This window comes from Schistocerca piceifrons, chromosome X, assembly GCF_021461385.2.
Source record: "Schistocerca piceifrons isolate TAMUIC-IGC-003096 chromosome X, iqSchPice1.1, whole genome shotgun sequence".
NCBI lineage: Eukaryota > Metazoa > Arthropoda > Insecta > Orthoptera > Acrididae > Schistocerca > Schistocerca piceifrons.
In genome coordinates, this window is record NC_060149.1 from 681,404,798 (window position 1) to 681,421,295 (window position 16,498).

Sequence of the window (16,498 nt, forward strand, 5' to 3'; positions counted from 1 at the left end):
CACTTGCCCGCGAAAGGCAAAGGTCCCGAGTTCGAGTCTCGGTCGGGCACACAGTTTTAATCTGCCAGGAAGTTTCATATCAGCGCACACTCCACTGCAGGGTGAAAATCTCATTCTGTGTTAATCTTGTTGTTGCAGCACGTGCGACAGTGAGCAACAGCCACGTGTCTTCTCGGCAAAGCAGTGGAGCGGAAGCGATGGCAGCTATGAATTACTTAACATGCGATTTTAAGAAAATTATTCAGTGAAAAAATTTGATTCTTCTGCAACCTACAGGTTGATTTCTTCAAACGATAAATGTCAATGTATTTTCGTTATTCGCCATAGTTACTGTGCTGCACGAAATTTGGTAGAGGAAGGAGGGGAATTACATATACGTGGGTAATCCCATGCAGGGTGATTTACGCAGTTTGAATGGCGCAAGCTGTTCCCAGTTGGTGCTAAAACCTGCCGGCAAGAGTAACAACTACTATGTGGCTTACACCAGCCATTTTTCAGTGGCATTGTTGGAGCAGTAAAGTATTGTTTACTTTTGGCGTGTATCATGTAATTTTGGTCAGCTGTATTTTGCAAGGTAAGTGCTGCTATAAGTTGGTTTAATATACTTCTTACGTATCAGCTACTAACCCCAGATGAAACCTTTAATTTAATTGTAGATTTGTCCCGCTATTTGAATTAGGTGCGGAGTTATGCTTAGGTTAGTCATCAAACTTACAGTGGGGTAATGCCATACAGCTATTGAAGTGCATGATATTCCCCCTTGCAGGTTATATTTTCAAAACTAACGAGTTTTTTTTTTTAATTTCAGGTGGGTAGATATTATAAAAGAAAAACCCAGAAAGCAAAATGGATGCAAGAGGAACTTTGTAAGGCTCTTGATACCATCAAATCTGGAAGAAAAATAAGAGACGTGTCAAGAGCTTTCAGGATTCATGAAGCCACTCTGCAAACGAGAATGAACATTTAAATACCGAGGGTCCAAAACTTGGGAGAAACCCAACATTTTCGACAGAACAGAACAATGAGATTATGGATCATGTTATAAGAATGGCCAAGCTGTTCTACGGCATTACATGCATCCAGCTGTGAAAGATTGCATTTGAGTATGCAGAGGCTAACAACATTGCAAACAATTTTGATAAGTCATATAAGTTAGCTGGAAAGGATTGACTAGCTCTATTTTTAAAAAGAAACCCAAGTATTAGCATGAGAAAACCTGAAGCAACTAGCATTAACAGAATACAGACATTTAATGAAGAAGAGATTAATGCTATTTGAAAAACTTAGAACATGTCTTTGAAACATATAAATTTAAAGAGGGGTGAGTGTTCAACGCTGATGAAACTGTCATAAATACTGTACAAAAGCCCGAGAGAATTTTGGCTCCTAAAAGTGTTAAACAAATAGTTGGGCCACGTCTTGGGAAAGGGGTACAAACGTGACTGTGATACGTTGTTCCAGTGCTGCTGGTACCTACATCCCCCCTATATTTATCTTCCCCAGGAAGAGGATGTCAAATCTCTTAAGTAAAGGTGGACCAGTTGGAGCAATATATGGTTGTTCCGTCAATGGCTGGTCCAATGAGTCATTATTTTTCGAATGGATCCAACATTTTCAGAACAATGTAAAATCAACTATTGATGACCCTGTGTTGCTGATTTTAGATAATCACAGCAGCCACATTTCACTTGATATTTTTTTAATTTTGTAAAAAACATTCTATTGTCATGGTAAACATACCTCCACACACTTCACACAAGCTTCAACCACTAGATGTTATATTCTTTTCTTCTTTGAAATCAGCCTTCAATCATGAATGTGACATGTATATGAAGTCACATGTGTATCAAAAAAATTACACCATATGAGTTAGCAGAACTTTTTAATAAGGCATATATAAAGGTCGCTACTATGGACATGTATATGAAGTCACATGTGTATCAAAAAAATTACACCATATGAGTTAGCAGAACTTTTTAATAAGGCATATATAAAGGTCGCTACTATGGACAAAGGGCAGTCAGGGTTTAAGGTAAGTGGGATTTGCCCTTTCAATACAAACAAATTTCAGCATGACGATTTACATCAATGTGAGATCTTCAGAGATGTTTTCCTTGATCTTCAGCAGAAGATGTTCCACTGCTAGTAGGCCTAGAAGAGGTCACAACAACATCAACTAAAAGTGCATGGGTCAAGCAAGTTAGTGTATTTGACGTATCTCCTGTTTCAAAACAAAAACTAGTTCTTCCTAAGATGAAACAAGCCATGGGAAAGCCTATGGGAAAGTCAGTGATCCTTACAGCAGCTCAAGAGAAGAACAAACTGATAACGGAGTTATCAATAAAGAAACAAAAAGAAGCCATGAAAAAGAAAGCTGAAGGAAATAAGAAAAGAAATCTTAAGGGTAAAGCAGATAAGTGCAGAAATCTGCAAGTTAAAAAAGTCTTGAAGAAGAAACAGACATTATATAAGAAGAAACACCACCTAGAAAGTGAATGTAGCAGTGGGGATGACCTAAATCTGGACTTGCAGAACATTTGTGATGAAATGGATGATATTGATCCATTGGCGATTTCAGAAGATGTCTGCTTAGTTTTTGGAGAGTTTGGGAACGATGGAGAACTATGGTACCGATGTATTACTTGTAGCAGATAGAGTCATGAAGAATATAGTGGCTGGAACACTCCAAAAGGTTACAAGTACGATCTTTAATGTATGAGAAAATGAACTCTTTTCACATCAATAAAAAGGTAAAAAACGAAAATTATAAGAGATGTTTGTAGAATTACATTCTTTCGTTCTGAAATATACTGTTTACTGTTTGTAGTAACTAATAAGCAAATAAAAATAGCAAGTATTGCACATTTTTATGGTTTGTTTGTTTCACGTGTTATTACCCAGTACTTTGCGTGTTATTACCATAAGGGGCGGGGAATACCACGCATTTGCACTTTTTTTTTATTTTAATGTTCAAATTTAAGGTACTGTTTATAACTATTTACAGACGACTGGAATATGTGGAGAAATGTCCATTGTATGGTGTGTACTTATTCTTGTAGGTTTTAATGATGTAACTAATGGTTCACATCGGTTTTTCCTTAGGTGCGTGTATTTCCCCCACTCCCCCCTACATGGCTGCACGAAATTTTTAAGAATCTGCTGAGGTAAAGTCACACTGTGCAGACTTTCCATATAGTTCATTTAAGACCATACATTATTGCGTATGAAATGTAACCAATATATCTCAATTGTTTTTAAAGTTGAGACCGGAATGATATCTCTCTTCATTCTTGAGATATTGATTGTTATATCAGCAGACGGGTCGCTCGCGCTGCATCCGAAGCTTTCCTGCACTTCAGGTAGTAAAAAATTGTCGTATCTCATAAAAGATTCAAGATATCGAAACGACGAATTTTTGAAATTACAGTACCCAAAAAGGACTAGTGGTCGTAAAAATCGTCGTATCTCATAAAAGATTCAAGATATCGAAACGACGAATTTTGGATATGACAGCAATCAGAAAGGACTATTTTCTCATATGATTAACACTCGAAACGTTTTTGTAAACGCGTGAGCAGAGCGAAAACAAGACTCCCTATAACTTACACATGAGGTTTTGTCTACATTTTCATAGCCAAACAAAGGGAGAGGAACAGGTAAACAGGACATCAAAGTGACCAGCATGAGGTCTAGTTTGGCATGAAAATATTTAACTGCTTGAAAGTAATTGGGGTAATAAACGAAAACTTCATTAATAAGCTGAGGAAAAATTGAAACATTTCATGAAAAGCTGCTGCTGGAGTGTCAAAAATTTCATCTGTTTAAGACCTAGCTATTCTGCACCTAAAATGATATATTGGTGTGGTATTTAAATGTCAAAAATTCTTCCTTCAAATCAAGTACGTTAGGAAGGCAAGCGATGAGTCATTAAGATCATGCTTTCGGAATAAAACTTGGAACTGAAAAATGAAAGAAATCAGTCAAATATTTTATGAAATGATTTGTGTAAATGAAATAAGTAGATCAGAGAAACATTCTACGTACCTTAGAGTGATGCTCAAAACCATGAACAGAAAATGAGGTGCACTAAACATTTCCCTAATGTTTTATTTCACACTTTTAGACAAATCATTACACAAAACGTTTGACTTAGTTTTCAAAAATTTTTTAAGGTTTACTTTTACAGACTAATTAGAGTAATTTAAAGGCTTGGCCTTAACATTGACTGCTGATAAATTATTAGGAATTAAATGTGTGTGATATACTGGGATAGGTGTGAAGATAAAGCTCTTTGGCAAGACCTTAAAAATATATTTAGCCATGCAGGGTAAGCAGTATACATAAAACTTAGTGTAGAGAATTGTAACTGAGTCAGTAAAAATATAAGAATGGGTGGGGGGGGGGGGGGGGGATCGAACAGAGGACCGTTCCCTAACACGTTATCACAAACTTATGCACCAACCCTACACCATAGCTAGCTATTGGTCAGTATTATCAATTTGTGTACTTATACTTGTATTTAGCATAGTTAGTCTTGTAGTAGTCATTCCTCTGAATTTACTGGCCGGTTAAAAATTCTTCATAATGTAAAAAACATTCGTATTTAATTTATTGATGAGATAGTCGAATGCTCCTCTGCTCATTCACGTGTAATCAAAGAATTTGTCTGGTGATCTTTGCAGTTGATGATATTTATGAAATTTTCCATGGAAATTCCTCCCTTTGTTAATTTCATGCACGGCATTCCTTTTCGCTTCATTTTCTTAAGTAAACGTAATTCTGTAGCCTTACTCTCCCACTACAGAATTCTACAGGCTAGGGACACCGTTTTATAGAAACAGCTGATTGGCTCTAAGCAGCCATCTTGTATCGCGACATGGTCGCTCGCATGCAGGACACCCAAGCTTTTCGCACGATGCTGCTGCTTTTCGTTGGAGTGTCACATATCAAGAAGTCGCTCGCTTCTGTCGCTCACATAGAACACGGCCTAAGTAGCAGTCAAAAGAAACAGATTGCAGACGTCATGCAGTTAGCTTGGACCTTGGTCAACACAACCTCATTCAAACATTAGTCGATTTGTGCCTGCATCATAGAGTTGTTCTTGATTAAAAATGTCAATTTATGAGCCTAATTCTCGTCATTTGCGGGAGGTTTTACTGTTTTGTTTCAATATGAAGAAAACAGAAGCTGAGCCCCAACGAATGGTTTCAACTACGTATGGTAAGGACGCTGTTAGTGAAAGAACGTGTCGTGAGTGGTTTCAACGCTTCAAGAACGGTGATTTTAACGTCATACACTAGCATAGTGGTGTAAGGGAGAATGTTTTAAAGATGCAGATTTGGAGACATTGCTGAGTGAAGACTCGCGTCAGACTCAAGAAGAATTGGCATGATTAGTGGTACTGACACAACAAGCCATTTCAAACCGTCTCAAGGCTATGAGCATGATTCAGAAAGAAGGAACTTGGGTCCCGTGTGAGCTAAAACCAAGAGACGGTGAACGGCGTTTGTGTTTGTGAACCGTTGCTTCGGAGGCCAAAACGGAAGAGATTTCTGCATCACATGTGACTGGGGACGGAAAATGGGTTAACTATTGCAACCCTAAACGCAAAATATCGTGGGGATATCCCGACCATGCTTCCACGTCAACAGCCAAACCGAATATTCAAGGCTCTAAGATCATGCTCTGCATTTGGTGGGACCAGCTCTGCGTTGTGTACTATGAGGTGTTAAAACCAAGTGAAACAATCACAGGTGCTCGTTATCGAACGCAATTAATGCATTTGAGCAGAGCATTAAAAGACAAATGGTCGCAATACAGTGAGAGGCAGGATAAAGTGATTTTGCAGTATGACAACACTCGACCCCAAGTTGAAAAATAGGTGGAAACGTACTTGGAAACGTTAAAATGGGAAGTCCTACTCAACCCGTATTCTCCAGACACTGCTCCCTCTGACTATCACCTGTTTAAATCAATGGCGCATGGCCTGGCTGACCAACACTTCCGATCTCATGAAGAAGTCACAAATTGGATCGAGTCGTGGATCGCTTCAAAAGATGAACAATTTTTACGACATTGGATTTGTACACTGCCTGAAAGATAGGAGAAAGTAGTGACCAGCGATGGAAAGTACTTTGAATGATACATGTGTAGCCAATTCGTTTAATTAAAGACTCAAATGTTGGGAAAAAACGGCAGAAGCAAAGTTCTACACCATATAATTTAAAAAAAATTGATACACATAAGCAAAATGCTCTGTGTGTGTGTGTGTGTGTGTGTGTGTGTGTGTGTGTGTGTGTGTACAAATCAGTAATAAAAAAGTGTGACATTTTCTTTTCACTTTTTGTATCAAATTTTAATTTTTTTGTGAATATTGGAGTTTACATGCAATTAGTATTTAGAGTAAAAAGATGTGTTTTTATTAACAAAATATGGAGTAATGTTGGTTAATGAACATTTTGACTGGATGATAAATAAATAAATTAAATGAAAGAAGAACATACTGCCTGTGAGTATAAAACTAGTAACACTGGAGTTATGAGACTTACATGCTAAGCACTCAGCTACAGCTGATGGATTTAACACAGTTCAATTTTTTGCCAATTCTTGGAAATTTTCTTCTATTCAAAAACGATTTTCTTGAGTTTTTGAGATTTTCTTTAGGAAACTGATGACTGGGTACTGATCTTCAAATCCTAAAAGTGAGAAGCAAATTGAAGAGAACCATTCCATAAAGTCACTTCATAATTCTTATACAGAGAACTTGTGTACAGAGTGTAGTGTCTCTCTGTATGGCACACTTGCCATTACAGCAACTAATTGCAAGTTAGTGTTAAGGACGAGAAGCAAGTAATGGATTTCCTTGTTTTTAAATATGCTCACAGAACAGTAGTCTTGCTGACAGTGAAGTTTTGCTTTTGATGGAGGCTTTATATTCCTAACATAGTGGTAACATTCATTTTAAATTGCATCTCTTGTAGGCATAAGCACAAATGCCTTCCCTATACTAATAATTTCAGCTCATCCACTTGTGTCCTGATCCCATTCATATTAAATTGAAGTATGGGAACCAGTTGGTTAATAATTTTTGTATGTTCCCATCTTATCTTGCTGCTGGTATTTCAGACACATGGCAATTGATGTTCCCAAGCAGGGACTGGTTATTTCTCTCCAACAGGCTACACATTCCCTTGTTTCTCTGGTGGGTCAAATTTAGACTCATTACACAAAACAAGCATGGAAACCTCTGATGATTTCTTGATTTTCTCTTCCATGTTTTTATTTATGAATATAGCATTTATCTTTTAGTGGTCACAATAGTGGTGTTAGCAATTTGACATTCTGCTGTAATTTGTGCCAATCTTTGTTGTGGTGTAGCCTCCTTTTCTTGTACCATCAGTACTCTATGTGACTGACCTGCTTGTTACTAGAGTGGAAGTTATGATTGATCTGAAGCTATACTTGAAGGTTTTAAGCTTCTGAATTGCCTATGATCACAGAGTTGTGGCAATCTGTGTTCTGGAGCTTGTACACTGGAAGAGTTGACGCAGTTCTCTTGATGTCGAATCCTTCTTCTTTCCTTTTAAAGTTGTTTTGCGTATTTTTAATTTCTATTGTCTCTCTCCCTACATCACAGCATAGCTATGATTGCACCTTGATAAACCTATTGTACTAGAGAAAGCTGTTTAGCTGTTGCCAGTCTCCAGTGACAAGTTCACGTGGAACTTACTGCTAAATAAAGTAAACATAGCTGACTTTTTGGGAGTACAAGTCCGAGAACACAAATTGGCTAAGTCCATGGTCTCAAGCAGCAGTTGGATGACATCACAACCCAACTGTTGTGCAGTTATGTATAAACAGTTTGGCTTTCAGAACTTGTTGGTGTTTGAAACTACTGACTGTATCTTTATAGTTTCTGATGATGTCTCCAATACTGAGAGGCAAAACGTTAGGTGCAGGAACACACCTTAGAATATGGCCTAATGCCCATATGCCTGCAGTATATAAGAAATTCTACATCTACATCTACACCTACCTACATATTCCACAAGCCACAGTATGGTGGAGCATACCATGTACCACTACTAGTCATTTCCTTTCCTGTTCCACTTGCAAGTAGAGTGAGGGAAAAACAGCTGTCCATGTTCTTCCCTATGAGCTCTAATCTCTCTACTTTCATCTTCATTGACCTGATTCAGTATGTACGTTAGTAGCAGCAGAATCATTCCAGTAAACATCAAATGTTGGTTCTTTAAATTTTCTCAATAGCGTTAAAGAATGTGACATTTCAGTCAGTGATTCCAATTTAAGTTCTCAAAGCATCTCATTAATATTTGTGTGTTGTTCAAACCTAATGGTAAGGAACCTAGCAGCTTACCTTTGAAATGCTTCAACATCTTCCTTAATACGAGCTGGTGTAGATCCCAAACACTCGAGAAGTACCCACCAATTGGTTGCACTACTGTCTTGCATGCAGTCTCCTTTACAGAAGAACCACACTTTTCAAAAATTCTCCCAATAAACTGAAGTCAAGCATTTGCCTTTCCTACTACAGTCCTTACATGCTCATTCGCTTTCATACTGGTTTGCAGTGTTATGACTAGATATTTAATCAATGTCACTGTGTCAAGAAGCACACTACTAATTCTGTACTCTAACATTATGGGTTTTTGTTTCTCCTACTCATCCGCATTAACTTACATTCTTCAACATTTAGAACTAGGTGCCATTCATCACATCAACTTGAAATTTTGTCTAAGTCATCTTGTATCCTCCTACAGTCACTCTAAGATGACACCTTCCATCATAAGTAAACAGCTGCAGATTTCTGCTTGCCTTGTCCAACAAATCACTTATTTGTATATAAAATAACAGCAGTCCTATCACACTTCCCTGGTGCCACACCTGACGATATACATGCCTTGAACACATGCTGTTGAGGATAACATACTGGGTCCTGCTACGTAAAAAGTTTTCAAGGCACTCACATACCTGGGAATCTCGTACCTTCACCAACAGTCAGCAGAGTGGCATCACGTCAGATGCTTTACGGAAATCTAGGAATATGGAATTCACCTGTTGCCCTTCACCTATGGGTCACAGGATTCGATGTGAGAAAAGAGAAAGCTGAGTTTCACATGAGTGATACTTTCTAAAACCATGTTGATTTGTGGATAGAAGCTTTCCCCTCCCAAGCAAATTCATTACGTTCAAACTGAGAATATGTTAAAGGATTCTGCAGCAGATGAACGTTAATGATATTGGTATCTAATTTTGCGAGTCTGTTCTGTTCACCTTCTTATGTACAGGAGCCACCTGCACTTTTTTCCAGTCACTTGGGACTTTGTGCTGGGTAAGAGGTTAACAATAAATGTTAGCTAACTAAGGAGTCAATGCTGTAGAGTACTCTTTGTTGAACCAGTACTCTTTGTTGAACCAAACTGGGATTCCATCAGGACCTGCAACATATTTGCTTTCAACTCTTTCAGTTATTTCTGTACACCATGGATGCTCATTACTATATCCTCTCTATCTCATGGGTCTGATGACCTCACTATTGGGTCCCCTTCCCCGCATCAGCCCCCACCACCAACGTCATGGAATGATCAAATGACAGTGTGTTTCTGTGATTCTCCTGTGTGAATGATTTTTAAATGTGCAATTTAAAACTTCAACTTTACTTCCGCTGTCTTCTGCAGCTGCACCATTCTGGTCAATGACTGACTGGATTGAAGGCTTAGGTCCCCTTAATGATATTATGTAGGACCAGAATTTTCTTTAGCTGCTCGGCAAGCTCTATTGTAAATGTATGATGGTCTTAGTTGTTGTAAGCTTTGCGTATCAGTCTTTTTACAAACGATCAAAGTTGTATTAACATTTACCTGTCATCAATTGCGTATATTGTTTTGAATTGAGAGTGCAACAACGTTTTTTTTCTCAGCAATTTCCGAATTTCATTGTTAAACCATGGTGGATCTTTTCCATCTTTACTCCACTTACATGGGACAGAGTATGATATACAATCCATTAAAACTTTGTTCATAATTCCTCTACATCCATTGTACTGGAACTAAATTATGCCAATTCATTGTCTAGGTGGGATGTTAACAATCTGCTGTTTCTAGCAGAAATACTCTTATAGCCTTCTTGTCTGATTTATCAACTTTAGTAACCAAAATCATTATCATGACATCATGATTACTAATCCCCATCTCTATCTGCCCCATCATTATTCTTAATCTCATCAGAAGGGACCACCACACCTTCACTCGAGTTAAGGAAATTGTGACTTTTCGCTACAACTTGACTTCCTTAAACTTTGCTGCATTCAGTAATCTGTGTAGCTATGGCTATTTCAGTAGGTAGTGGCCTCAGAACCAGTTTAAGGCCCATGCAACACAAAAAAATGGTTCAAAATGGCTCTAAGCACTATGGGACTTAACATCTGAGGTCATCAGTCCCCTAGACTTAGAACTACTTAAACCTAACTAATCTAAGGACACCACACACAACCATGCCCGAGGCAGGATTTGAACCTGCATCCGTAGCAGGCGTGCGGTTCTGGACTGAAGCATCTAGAACCACTCGGCCACAGCAACTGGCTAAGCAACACAAAATGTTGCTTTGGTGACAAGCTGAGAGGGACAATAGAGGCACTACAGCTGTAAGATTTCTACATGGGACATATTACAACTAGTAGCAGCTGCTTAGGGAACCTACTTGAGAGGAGCACCAGGGTCACGCAAGTGGAAGATTTTATACAGTGCATATCAAAATTACTAATGAAACCTGTCGCAGGTGAAAGTGTGTAAGAAACGGTATTCCATTTGAGTCTGTAGAAATATTCTCGGCACTGCGTGGTTATGCAGGGGCAGTTGAATTTAGCATAACTAAACTGCTAATTGTTGTTGTTTATAGATCCCTTAACTCTGACTTCAGAGCATTTCTACTTAAGCCCCAGAGGGTTCTTGGTTCACTTTATAGGAAGTATCAAAAATTGGATATAAGTGGTGAGTTCAGTACTAATTTTGTGTGTGATTGTGCAAGAAAAAAGGATGTTGGAAGATCTCCTAAATTCATATGATCTGATGCAGAGTGTGTTTTATCCAAACAGGGTGCAAAGGAACAGTAGCACAGCCATAGACAAAACTTTTAAAAACTTAGTTTCTCCAGGAAATCATATAACTCTCTTGAAAAATGCCTTTCTGAGCCTGACGGTTGAAATACTTCTCTGTGTATCAGACAAGCAGGAGATTGAGTCAATAATTAAATCGCTGAAGACTATGGACTCACAAGGATATGATGGAGTACCTAGCAGAATATTTAAGTACCGTACTGCATGTGTTAGCCTTGTACCTAGTCATATTTGTAACTTTTTTTTTGGATGGTCAGTTTTGTGAACGATTAAAGTACTCAGTAGTAAAGTCCCTTTGTAAAAATGGAGAAAAGGATAATATGGACAATTTTAGACGTATTTCTATGCCATCAGTGTTTGCTAAACCTATGGAAAAGGCTGTATATGTAATGATAATTGATCATTTTATTTCATATAATTTGCTATCAAATGTACAGTTCACTTTTAGAAATGGTTTAACAACTGAAAATGTCATTTTCTCTTTTGTCTGTGAGGTACTAGATGGGTTAAACAGAAGGTTTTGAATGCCAGGCATATTTTTTGATATAACTAAGGCGTTTGATTCTGTTGATCACAAAATATTTCTCCAGAAGTTGGACCATTATGGTATTCGGGGAGTAGCTCAAAATTGATTCACCTCTTATGTTAACAACAGACAGCAAAAAATCACTATCCACAGTGATGAGAATGGCTGTGATGTGGGGTCTGAATGGGGTGCAGTCAAATAGGGGTTGCCCCAGGGATCAGTGCTGGGGCCTATCCTGTTCCTTATGTATATAAATGATATGCCCTCTAGTATTAAAGGTGATCCTAAAATATTTTTGTTTGCTGATGACACTAGCTTGGCAGTAAGGAAGCATGTTGTGTGCAACACTGGCACTGTTTCGAATAGTGCAGTTCATGGTACAAGTCCATGGCTTCCAGAAAATAAATTAATGCTAATTCACAGTAAGCCTCAGTTTTTACATTTTTTAACACACAATTCAACAAAACCAGACTTTTTAATTTCACAGAATGGGCATATGATTAGTGAATCTGAACAGTTCAAATTTCTTGGTGTTCAGATAGATAGTAAACTGTCATGGAAAGCTCACATTCAGAATGTTGTTCAAAGACTTAATGCTGCCATTTTTACTACTCGAACAGTATCTGAAGTAAGTGATAGTTAGACACAAAAAGTGGTCTATTTTAGTTATTTTCATTCACTTATGACATATGGTGTTACATTTTGGGGTAACTCTCCACATTCTCAAAGCGTATTTTTGGCTCAGAAACGAGTGAGTGGTTTGGGGAATAAGTGGTATAAGTTCATGAACCTCATGTCATCCCCTGTTCACTAGTCAGGGGATCTGCTTATGCCCAAGAATTAGACTCTATCACTCAGTTAATACCAGACAGAAATCAAATCCACATTGGGACCGCAATTCCTTGACTGTTGCGTAGAAGGGTGTACAGTATACTGTTGCACCCATTTTCAATAAGCTACAACAAGAATTCAAAAATCTAAGGAACAATCCATGTGATTTCAAATCAAAACTGAAGAGTTTCCACATGTGACACTTCTGATATTCTGGTGAGGAACTGATTCCTGTGGTACATTGTTGACTATGTTTTCATAAATCTATGGCTTATCTTTTTTGGGTCCATAAACATTTTATTTTATCTGTTATAACTTTTATGTTGTAAATTCATGCACTGACATGTTCCAAGACCTTGGAGATTTGCTCCTCCATTTGGTCCTACAGAACTATATGTGTAAAAATAAATAAATAAATTGTCAATGGAGGGCAGTAGGGATGCGAAGTGTGTGAAAATTCTTGAATTCATCCTGTGCACAATTCCCAAGTTGGTTTGCTGGTTTTACGATTGTAGTTATTCATTTTCGTGTTGACTATGACTGTGAATCTTTCTTATGAGGCTGCCTGAATTGTAGCCTCACTGCTGCTACATGTGTTTGTGAATATTTTTTCCATGCTAGTACAGAGCAACAGAAAGAGATTAGCGTATAGTATGCAGCATACAGTCTCACTTCTACATTACTGCTTACTGACTACCCATTTCACATGCCAAGCATGCAGTATCAAGTATCCTAGAAGAATCCAATGTCTAAGCTTATTGACAATGTACAGATCCTACAGTAAGTCTATTTAGATAACTGACTTAGTAAAATAGTTACAAATAACAATGAAGCTACCACATCACCACAGAGATTGTGTAAGGAGACATTAGAAAGAGCTGGATAGTGTAGACAAAGAATGTACAATTATAGTTGTCATAACATGTATATTATGATCAAATAGCAACTAAGACAATAAAGTAAATCAGCTAATTAGCAAAAAAGAGATTACTGTCCACTTCTGTATTGTTGAAAGGTACTCCTTGTCTTGCACTGATGTAAGAAAAGTGACCTCCACTTGCAGGTGACTTACCATACGTGCTTATTTGCATACAGCATGCGCAGACACTCAGAGACAGACTGACTGCACGTCCCTCATGTTCCACCATTTTGATCTACTCCTGTGGCATTCTATTTGTGACCCATGTTTGTGCATTGAACCTGAAGGACTACTTATTATTTTTCACTACAGTGGGGTCAGAAAGATGGAATAAAAACAATTTATTTTGCAGTCATCCAATTCCTTGAGTAGTGACTCAGGTTTTGTCTTTTTGCAAGCAAATATTCCCAGCTTTTCATACACATCAAGTTATTTATCTTTTCCTACTCTGTGCAGAACTTTTATACTGTGTTGTCTACTCACACTGTCAAGGCTTAGGTTTCAGAGACTGGTACTTTATGATAATTTTGCTAATAGTATACTTCTGGTACTCCTTGTACTACATTCTAAAGTTACTTCCAGTTTGTCCAATGTGTAACACGTATAATGAAATTTTCACTCTGCAGCAGAGTGTATGCTGATATGAAACATCATGGCAGATTAAAACTGTGTGCCTGAAGGAGACTCGAACTTGGGACCTTTGCCTTTTGCGGGCCAGTGTTCTACCATTTGAGCTATCCAAGCATGACTCATGCACAATCCTCACAGCTTTACTTCCGGCAGTACCTCGTCTCCTATCTTCCGAACTTCACAGAAGCTCTCTTGCAAAACTCGCAGAACTAGCACTCCTGGAAGAAAGGATATACTGGAGACATGGCTTTGCTACAGCTGGGGGGATGTTTCCAGAATGAAATTTTCACTCTTCAGTGGAGTGTGTGCTTATATGACACTTCCTGGCAGATTAAAACCGTGTGCCGGACTGAGGCTGGAACTTGGGGTCTTTGCCTTCTGTGGGCAAGTGCTTTACCATCAGAGCTTTCCAGCCATGACCCATGTCCCATGCTCACAGCTTTACTTCCACCAGTACCTTGTCTCCTACCTTTTTTACGATTTTAACTTTCAACATGTTCCCTATTATACACTATACACACCTGTTGGTTGAAATGGGTAATCAATTCTTCTTTTCATAACATTCTGTAAGCCAGTGCCTAATATATCTGTTGTGAAGAAGAACCTTTGCATTCATGTTCCTAAAGAGTTTTGCTACCTTATTATGTATTTTACATTTACAGGACCGCTTTAATTATTTGTCTTTTACTCCATTTTCTCTTTGCTTTTAGAGTTGTGCTGCAGTCAATCTGTCACACAGTTTATATATTTTCTTCTGTTTGCAGTTGTTAGTGACCACCACCTGTTTAAGTATCTGAAATACCTTATGACATACCAAATCTGAAATTATGTTGACATCTTTCTCATGATCGGTTACCAATTTTCATATCAGTGATGGTTGGACTTCTTGTAATGGTCAAATCTAAAACATTTTTAATATTTTCAGTTTCATATTCTGCTTTGAAGCACATTTTTGGAAATAGTCCTAATTTTTGCGTCTTTCATTCGAAACTTGGTGATTGGAAAGTGCTTGTAATTCCCATGTTCACGAAGGATCACCAAACATAATTGTATACTTATATCACTGATATAAGTGTGTTGTAGATTTGTGTTTTATGCTCCATTAAAATCAAAATGAATTCCACAGGCAGAGATCTTATGAAATTCAGCACACACTGTTCATCCTTGAGATCCAAAATGTCATGGACAAAGGTGCTCAGGTTGTTTCCACATTCTTTGATGCCCGGAAGACATATGATACAGTCCCAATTTGCTACTTACCAGTTAGTGAAAAAATAAGCTTCCTGAGTATCAGACGAAATTTGTGACTGTATTTAAGCATTCCTTGCTGAAAGTACTCAACTCACCTTTTTAAAGAAATAACATTGACAAATGTGAATGTAGTTTCAGGAGCACCCCAATAGGGTATGGCAGGGCCAGTACTGTTCTAATAAACTGACCATTAATTATCTAGTTGACACTGCTGATGGCTCCATGACATCATTGACGGATGACAGTGTTGTCTGTCAGATGGCTGCAACCCGTGATGAGTGTAACAAAATGGAGGAAGACCTGCAGCTGGTAGAGGGACTGGTTGCTGAACCTGGAAATAAGTAAGTATAACATATTGCCCATGAATACATGAAGAGATCCACTACTGTTTGATTATGTGGTTGGTAACAAATCACAGGAAATTATAACTACTATAAAATACCTAGGAGTAACCATATAGAGAACCTCAAGTGGAATGGCCACATAAAACAAACTGTAGGAAAACAGAGGTCCGGATAAGATTCATTGGCAGAATCTTAAGGAAATGTAATACAGTGTAAACTCAATAGCATGAACTGGTTATCGTAAAAATATGTTGCCCCCAACAGAAATACATTGTTCTTATGGGAGGTTTTATTGGTTAATAGCAATTCTGGTTAAGATAATTTACAAACAATTTTTAAGTACCTAGTGTAATTAAATTTAATTCTAAGACAAATTTCTGATGTTACAGTATTTTTAATTGTTAATTTTTTTCTGGATTGAATATAAGGAATGAAACTACAAAGCTAACTACCCATTGTTGTCTTGTTTATAACATTTTGTAGTTGGCAGCTACGATTATCACCTCAACAATCACTGTGTACAGTACATTTAAATAAACTCATTAATGTGTGAATAAACATTTACAAAAGTATTCAGTGCCAGGTGTTCTTTTTTTCAAAGCCAAATGGAGTTAGAATGCAGAATAAAAATCAGAAAATAGTAGCACGTGCAACATTGCAAAGAGGAAACAGGGAGCTCTAACTGCACTGGTAAACTCTGAGATTCTAGGTGAAGTGAATCGTGGTACACAGAAAACAGAAATTGCAGAGCAGTTTGGAATTTCCCAATCTACTTTATCTACGATAATTCATAATTGAGAAAAATTGATTAATGTAGCTCCATCAGGTTCCTGAAATAAATCTAAATGACTTATGTGGCCCTT